Genomic DNA, 9,695 nt, shown 5'->3' with positions numbered 1-9,695 from the left:
CACACCCCCCCAGGGAAGACTTTATGCCACGTTCGCCCCCCCCCCCCCCCCCCAATATTGGGGGTATTACTATTTCCCGGATGATTATAATAGCGAGATTGTATTATACTGGGATTATTTAGACAAAGTTTATGTTTATTTTCTCATGAACTAACATTTAGATTAATTTAATTATGACCGTTTAGACTAATATTATAACTAGATTGACCTTTTTGCCCTCAAATCAACTAATATTGTACTAATGCGCTTCTGTTTGGAAAATTTTAAATTTTAGACATGACCTTATCTAAAAAGTCAAAACACACTTGAATAAATTTTAAAATGTTACATAATATATTTTGTCCTAAAATTTTATTTGTTTAAAATAGAGTGCCCCAAAATTATATATGACCTAGTCATGTTTTTTAAGCAGCCTCATCTATTTGATTTATTATCATGCCTATTTCACGAATACACAACTTCTTAATTAATATTTTTTTGTTGAAAAAGGAGTTTTTTTTTTCAAAAGAGGCCTTTTTTTATAGTTAGCAAAACCGACCGTTTTTGAAACATACGAGACTAATAGTCCCATATGTTTAGTGGCCAGTAATTGACCACTAATCTTAACTCAGAAAACATACGGGACTAGTAGTCTCATGAGTTTTCTGAACTGTGCAAAGAAAACGTGTGAGTTAAGCAGATACTCTGGGCGTTGTCGCCTAGCAAATCCACTGAACTAGTAGTCCCGTGGATTTATCGAGCCTATATAAGCCCGGCTATGCCTAAGAATTAGGGTCCGGCTGTGCCTAAGAATTAGGGCACAACCTCCTCTCTCTCTAACCCTCTCGATCTCTCACCTCTCCAAACCTGATTTTTATCCACCCTCTCCCAATCTCTCTCCCTCAATAACCCTAAACCCATTCCATTTATTCTCTCCAAAATCACCTCTTTCTCACTCAATTTTCTCTCTCGTATTCTCACCAAACCCATTCTATCCAAACTCATTCTCTCCAAACCTAAGTAGAGATCTTCATCAAGGCATAAATTTTAAAATTTTCCTATTTTTCTCTCTATTATTTAGTTAAAATTGTAGTTTGGAAATAACTATATATTTAGAATAATTTTTTTAATTTTGATAAACAATGGGATTTGGTTAAATTTTTTATAGATTAAATTTTGATAGATTAAAATTTGTTAGATTAAAATTTGATAAATAATCTGCATATGATAAATGTTAATATTTTAGTTTCAATGGCGAATGGAATACCAGTTATTTGCTTATTCAATAGGAAATTAAGTGTTGGAATGAATAATATGCCTATATACGAGGGAGGATCTAGAAAAATATTCATGTTATCTAGAAATTGCAACTTTGATAGAATGATAGAGCAAATATACAGAGTTACATGAATTAATTATGGAGAGTATGCCACTAATGTCTTCTGTAATTGTCTAATAAATAAAAAAAGAACAATTGCTGTAGAGATCACCAATGATCAAGAACTGAGTGACATGATAAAAACTAATTGTTGTTCATTAAAAATATTCTAATATCCGGTGTTGCCCAAGTTTCATATGCTCCTAGAGAGTTCTCCCACATACTTGACTTAGAAAATAACTTGTCCACCACTGATTTGCATGGAGGGACACAATATATGGAGAGCCCGAGTTTCTCTCATTTGTTTTGAAAATGTGGAGATGCACATGCTGGATCACGTGCTTAGGCAGTTTGGCTTCGCACAGCATGCTCCAAAATTTGTGGAAAGAATAGAGAGAAAGGCATTCAAGGGTGGGCATCAGATTAACTGACCACTTGTACATAATCAATACGTTGTTAGAAGGAATGAGTGACATTTGAGCATCGTTGAGTAGCTTTATCCTCCAATGGAGGAAATTGATTATATAAGGTGGTATTGAGGGATTAGCAGAAGATGGATAATCACTCAAACCACGCCTCCAGTCGATGAAATCGAGATATGTTCCCAACAAGCAAGATACGTACCATGGGGTGTAGATGAAAGAGAATGTGTAAGTAAAATGCATAAATTTAAATAGTTTTTTAATACATTAGCTTTTCGTTGCTTATATATGGATTAGATAGAGGGGATTGCAATGAAGGCATAACTATCGCCAGAAGAGATTCAATATATGTATCAGTATAGCAGCGGATAATGGGGAGGGTTCGTAAAGCTCTTCATCGAGCTCATGAGGATCGACATGATGGTCACAAGTAGATGGCGCATGAGGAGAGGGAATATGCGCGCCAACGAAGACAAGGTGAATCTTGTTCGGACAACAATGAAGCTAGTCCGTCATAACAAGCTGGTCTTTCATAACCCCACAGACAACCGGAGAGCGAGTACGAACAAGCTCAAATCGAAGGAGGACGCCAATGATCGGAGTGGGTATGAAGAGGGAGACAACGGAGAAGGGGTGGACTTTTAGGTTGCATGTGATAGGTAATTAGTTTTTTTGCTTAGACTATATTTATCGTATGGATAGACTTGATAAACTTGATATATTTGGATTTGTTTGGACTATTTTGTTGTATGGTGTATATGATGTAACTATTGTGTTGTGATGTTGTGGATTCATTAAATATGTTTTTATCTAGTATTTATTTCTTAAAATTTATAAGTATATAAATATTATATTGTATAACAATTATATGAAGTGAATGTTATATTTTTGTAGCCCAAACAGGTCTGCCAAGCAATGTATATAAAGTGATATAGCCCCATGCATGTTCTGTACATGTTTGTGGTGTGACCAGCAAATCCACGGGACTACTAGTCCCATGGATTTGTTGCCCACCTCTCTATTTAACACACGGAACTAGTAGTCCCATACGTTTTGTTTGGAAGTTCAGAAAATCCAAGGGACTAGTAGTCCCATGGGTTTTCTGAGTTAAAATTAGTGGCCAATTACTGGCCACTAAACATACATGACTACTAGTTCCGTATGTTTCAGAAGCTTGTTTTTGTGAAATCGACCTCTTTTTGGCATGATCGGTTTTACTAAATAATTAGCAAAACGGTTGGCTTTGCTAATTATTTAGTAAAAAAGACCTCTTTTTTTTTTGGGGGGGGGGGCTCCGTTGAAAAATATCTTATGGAATTTCATTACTGTGCATGGTCAGATAATGTTAGTCTGACTTGGTCTTGTGTGACCAAATTAACGCTTCTCAAGTGGAGAGAAACGTAGGATAAGGGGTTTGTTGAGAGAAAATCTCTCAGAGGCAGTTTGAGGGGGTGAAGATGATAAGATTTTTAGCCTATAAATAGTAGTGTAATCTACTTGCAGAAATACAACGAAAAAGGAAGAATCAAGCCTCTTACCCATTACCGTAGCCCCCCTAAAAAATATAAGTTGTTCTTTCCTCTTCTCTATGCTCAAATGTTGGTATCAGAGCCAAAGTTTCTTCATCATCTTCAAATCCCGCTGCTATTTTCCCAACAAAGAAGAAGCTCTTTCTCTCCAACTTCTTGAAGAAGAAGCATTCTCTATTGAGCCAGCCTACGAAGAAGAAATACACTTTGTTGAGGTCTGCCAACGACTCATTTATTTTTTCCTAGCCATAATCCAGCTAGCCTACTCTTTATTCATAGCCTAGCCATAGACCTACATCTACAAGGCATAGCCTACTCTTTGTTCATAGCCTACTCTTAATCCAACTAGCCTACTCTATGTTCTCTAGCCTAGCTTGTTCATAGCCGGTTATATCTACCTACATTCATAGCCTATTAGACCTGGTTGTTCAGTACTCTACATCCACCCTATTGTTTCATAGCCTGGTTGTTCAGTACTCTACATCCACCCTATTGTTTCATAGCCTACTTGTTTTCATAGCCTAGATCCAACTTATCTCTTAATAGCCTATTGGGCCTTTGTATTTGGGCTTGCTTAACCAGTGGTGTATGCTGTTTTCACACTTAAATAAATTAATATTGTGTGGGCCGAGCGAAGGCTTGTTTCACCTATCCAAGTGGAGGGCACCTCGCAAAGCTAGTTTCGCACAATAAATCTTCTCTACAATTCAGACGGAACCAACTTCAACAAGTGCTGATCCAATCAACACCGCTGAGTGACAATCTCACTCAAATTGGAGCCTCTTTCATCAACTCGAAACAGTCAGGTTTATTTTAATTCATTTATTTATTTTTGTCTAATTTTATTCTATAACTGTCTATATACAATCATTATATATATTTATATTGAATTTAGTTTTAGTTATTTACCGAATGGCTAGTAAACTCGTTCTATCAGAAATAGAAAAAATAATAAATTTAATAGCAGTAATTATGATATATGGCATAGAAAAATAGGATATGCTTATGACAATATCGATGATGTAATCAAAACCACTGCTCTAACCCTTATTGATAAATCAACACATGAAGAAAAAAAAGGGTTTGAACAGTGGAAGTCGAAAGACAAAAAGACAAAAAGCCTTATGCTCATGTTCATGGAAGATAACTTAATCAAAGTTTTAAAACTTATAAGACTTCCATGGACATGTGGAATGTAATAAAAGAAAAATACGACACTGCCTCTGAAGTTAACATCCAACACCTCTTGCATAAGTATAATTTTTATCGTATGCAAGAGGGAGACAATGGCGTAGAGCATATAAATAAAATAATTATCATGGCTAATGATTTATCCACTATTGGGACCAAAATCCTAGAAAGAATACAAATGGCAACCATTTAGAATAGTCTTCCCTCATTCCCTTGCTGTGACTGCCACCACATTCAGAATAAACCCTACTATTAAATATGTCACTGATCTTTCTATGCACCTAGCGATAGAACATGACTTAATACCTAGTAGAAAAGAATCAGAACTGAATATAGTGTAGCAAGAGCTGAATTATATCCTCCAGAAGCATAATACTAGAAGTTATAAAAACACTGGTTCTAGCAAACCACAACCGTGAGGACCGAAGTCACAGCAGTTCAAGAGAAAGAAAGTACCCCGCGGAACCTGCTACAATTGTGAAAAGTTCAGGCATTTCAAGCCTAATTGCCCACAAAGTGAAAAACGGGAGAATAAGGGAGGCTATAAGCATCCAGAACAAGGGCGTACTAGAAAAAGAGAATTCGTCGGTGTGACGGAATGCAATGCTGTGATGACGGATATCAACGGTTGGTGGATCGACTCCAACGGTTGGTGGATCGACTCCGATGCGACTAGACATATCGCAAAGGATAAGAATGGAGTCACATAATTCACCGAGCTAAAGAAAGAAGAACAGAGAATCTATGTGGGAAATAATACCTATCTCGACGTAGAAGGTATTGGTTCGTATAGATTGGATCTTGGGGTCAATATTCTTATCCTCAAAGATGTGTTCTACACGCTAGGAATTCGACGTAATCCGATCTCTGTTCTCAGCTTGATGAAGAAAGTGCTAGAAGTTAGGTTCTATAATAACCAGGTTTCTATAGACAAGAATAATAAAGTGTATACTATGGGAAAATATGTACCTGAGCATGAATTATGCATTCTTCCAGTAGTTTGTAATAATTCTGATAATAAAATTTTAAATTTGAACTACAATTATGCATTCTTCCAGTAGTTTGTAATAATTCTGATAATAAAATTTTAAATTTGAACTACTTGTCCTGTTATATTTCTGAGTTGTAATAATTCTGATAATAAAATTTTAAATTTGAACTACTTGTCCTGTTATATTTCTGAGTCTGAATTATAGTATTCTAGACTAGGACATGCTAGTATTTTAAAAATAAAAAATTATCAGAATGAACTTGCTTCCTGCACTATCTAATGTTCAATTGCCACCATGTGAACATTGTTTAACTGATAAAATAACTAGAAAACCTTTTATCGGCGGACAAAGAGCCAATGAACTTGTAGGGTTGATACACTCGGATATTTGTGGTCCCCTAAGTGTCAAAACTCATAGTAATAAAGAATATTTTATTACTTTTATAGATGATTATTCCAAGTTTGCACATGTCTATCCCATATCTAGAAAATTAGAAACTCTTGATTGCTTTAAGAGATATAAGACAGAAGTTGAAAACCAACTTAGAATAAAAATTAAAATTCTGAGAACTGATAGAGGTGGGGAATATAACTCTCAAGAATTTGAGAGTTATTGTATTCAATATGAAATTAAAAGGCATACAACAATAACGTATACACCACAACAGAATGGTGTTGCGGAAAGAAAGAATAGAACATTGCTGAATATAGTTAGATGCATGTTGTTTCATTTTGGTCTCTCTAAAAACTTTTAGGGAGAAACATTATTAACTACAAACTACATTTTAAATAGAATTCCACCAAATCAGTTGCATCTACACCTTATGAATTATGAAATGGGAGGAAACCTAATCTGAGTCATCTCAGGAAGTGAGGATCTATAGCCCATGTTCTCATTCCATATCAACTTAGAGATAAGTTAGAGTTTAAAATAATAAAATGTAGATTCATAGGGTATTCAGAAAAGTCAAAAGGTTATAAGTTCTACAATAAAGAAAAAGGAGCCATTGAAAGCAGAGATGCTACATTTCTAGAGAATCTAGAGGAAGAGGAACAAGTTCGAGAGCAAACAGAACCTCTAATTGTAATAGATGATGATTATTACAGTGTTGTTCCCACTAATGACCCTAACATTGTGAATGAACCTAACCTTAAAAATGATGAAATACCTATGAAAAATAATATACCTCATCAACCGGTTGTCGGCAACAAAAGGCCAAGAACACAACCTTCATTGATGGATGATCACTATTTGTATTCATGTGAATCATCATGTTTCTCCGTAGATACAAATATAGAAGAACAAGATCCCTTAACCTTCTCTGATGAAATCGCATGAGTCAGCTTTATGGCTAGAATCAATGAGAGAAGAACTTAATTCTATAGAAACAAATAAGGTATGTGAGTTATGTGATCTACCAAAAAATAGAATAGCTATAGGATACAAATGGGTACTTAAAAAGAAATATCGTGTTGATGGATCTATTGATAAATTCAAAGCACGGTTAGTTGCTAAGGGTTATAAGGCATGAATAGATTTTCAAGAGACATATTCTCCTGTAGCTAAATTTGCATCCATTAGAATTATTTTGGTTATTGTTGCATATCTTGATTTGAAGTTATTCCAAATGGATGTTAAAACTGTATTCCTTAACGGAGAGTTGAAGGAAGTGATATATATGCAACAACCTGAAGGTTTTCAGGTGAAAGGACATGAACATAAAGTTTACAAATTAATAAAATCTTTATATGATTTAAAACAGTCTTCTAGATAATGGTATCTCAAATTTTTTGATGCAGTCACTATTCTTGATTTTATTCAAAATAAATTAGATAATTGTGTATATGTCTTGAAAAGTAGGAGCAAGTTTACTATATTATCCTTATATGCGGATGATATATTGCTTGCTGGAAATGAAATAGAAATGTTGAATAAAATCAAAGCAGATCTTAGCGAAAAGTTTGAGATGAAATACATGGGAGATGTATCATATATTCTTGGAATTCAAATAATTCGAGATAGAAAGTATAGAATGTTAAGTTTGAACCAAGAAAAATATTTAAGATCAGTTCTTAAAAGGTTTGGAATGGAGAATTCCAATTTGGCGCCAACTCCGTTGGTTATGGGAAAGAGATTATGTAAAGAGCATAGTCCTGGAGAGGGGCAGAAGTCATTAGATGTTCTTTATGCTCAAACAATTAGAAGTTTTATGTATGCAATATTATGCACTAGACCTGATATAGCTTATGCTGTGAGTCTAGTCAGTCGATATCAAAGTAATCCAGGACCAGCACATTGGGAAGCTGTTAAAAGGATTATGAAGTATATTGGAGGTACATTGACTCATAGATTAGTTTATCAAGCTAATTCGCTTAATCTCCTCGGTTATTCCGATGCTGATTTCAAAGGTGATAAAGATGATGAAAAGTCCACTTTAGGACACTTATTCATCTTTGGAGGAGGAGTTGTTTCTTAGAGTATCAAGAAACAAGGGTGTGTTGCTAGATATACGCAAGAAGCTGAATATATAGCTTGTAGTTTGACAACTACACATGTTGTCTAGATAAGACGGTTTTTGATTGATTTAGATCTCAATTTATTAGAAGGACCTATTGATATTTATTGTGATAATCAAGCAGTAATTAGCTTAATCAATAGTGACGCGAATAGCTCCAAAGGAAAACATATTGAGATCCGGTATCACTATATTCGAGATATTATAGAAAATGGAGAAGTTAAAGTGACTTATATTCCTACTACAGACATGATTGCTTATCCTTTGACAAAAAAAATACCAGCGAAATCTTTTATCAAATATGTAAGCTTGATGAGACTTTGGAATAAATAAGTCTAGTAAAATTTTATGAATAATGAAATAAGAATTACTCTATATGAATAGAGGGAGTAATGGTAAGAAGAAACATCTGATCTCACGGATAGTGTGAGGCATATCACTTGGTTGATTGTTAGTTTGACGTGATCTTGTATGACCAAATCAACGCTTCTCAAGTGGAGAGAAACGTGAGATAAGGGGTTTGTTGAGAGAAAATCTCTCAGAGGCAGTTGAGGGAGTGGAGATGATGGGATTTTTAGCCTATAAATAGTAGTGTAATCAACTTACAAAAATACAACGAAAAAAAAAGAATCAAACCCCTTACCCATTGCTCAAACACTGGACATAAGCCTCTCAGATCAAAATGTAGAATCAACTTTATGCTAGACCTTGATATAGTTTCTAGCTACCAATCAATTCATGGACAATTGGCAGCATGTGTGCCAAACAGTTAATACACATGCTAGCAGCTTTTGTTAATACTTGAATGTTGTCTAATGTTGGTTCGACTTAAATTCAAGCTCGACTGAGAGTCGCTGCTAACCCTATGCACTCTCCGAATAAAAATTTCGTGAAAAAAAAAACTCCTGTGGGATATTTCTTAGTCCCTACTTTAAAATAATCCAGTCCAAATTAGAAAACAAACATGGATTAAAAAGGTGGGTCCGAACTATTTTAAAATAGTACCATCACTATTCAAAAAACAAACATGGCCTTAATATTTACCATATAAAACCTTTTCAGTTGATGCTAATAATTTGTTATTGTTTTAGAGATAGAAATGTACTCATAAAACTTTTGATAATAATTCTTTATACATCTTTTTATCTTGTTATCAATTAGTAAGCTATTGCTAACAAATTTTTTTGCATAAATGTGTACTGTTCGTGCACGCATCGTGTAGACTAGGAGCAATAATATAGAATTAGGTAAAGGTAGGATGTTTACATAATAATGCAGAGCAGAATAAGTCTTCATTATCGTTATAGAATTACTTAGAGAGAAATAATAATCCAAAACTATATAGTCAATAAATAAGAAAAACTTAGAACGCCACTCAAATGGGGATGTAGCTCAGATGGTAGAGCGCTCGCTTAGCATGCGAGAGGTACGGGGATCGATACCCCGCATCTCCATCTATTTTTCCTTTAGTTTTCATATTCCTTTGCTTGTTTCACCATAATATTTTAAGAAACTTTTTCTTCCTTTGCTTGTTTCACCATAATATTTTAAGAAACTTTTTCTTGAGAAAGCTTCACTTTTTTAATTATTAAATTTGTGGGAAGCACCTTTCTAATAATTAAATAATGGGTTTTGGGGGGAGATGTTTTCTCTCACTTGATTTTTAATGGTTAAACTTCATTTACTTTC

The 9,695-nt window shown here is 34.6% G+C and overlaps 1 non-coding gene across 1 annotated transcript; it reads left to right on the top strand.

Annotated features, from left to right (window-relative positions):
• On the top strand, positions 9,388-9,460 carry TRNAA-AGC. The gene has a single exon. It is a non-coding gene; the product is annotated as a tRNA-Ala (tRNA).

The sequence above is a fragment of the Asparagus officinalis genome, chromosome 10 (assembly GCF_001876935.1).
Source record: "Asparagus officinalis chromosome 10, Aspof.V1, whole genome shotgun sequence".
NCBI classification, from domain to species: Eukaryota; Viridiplantae; Streptophyta; class Magnoliopsida; order Asparagales; family Asparagaceae; genus Asparagus; species Asparagus officinalis.
The sequence above is the reverse complement of the archived record's forward strand: the minus strand, read 5'-3'. Positions and strand labels throughout refer to the sequence as shown.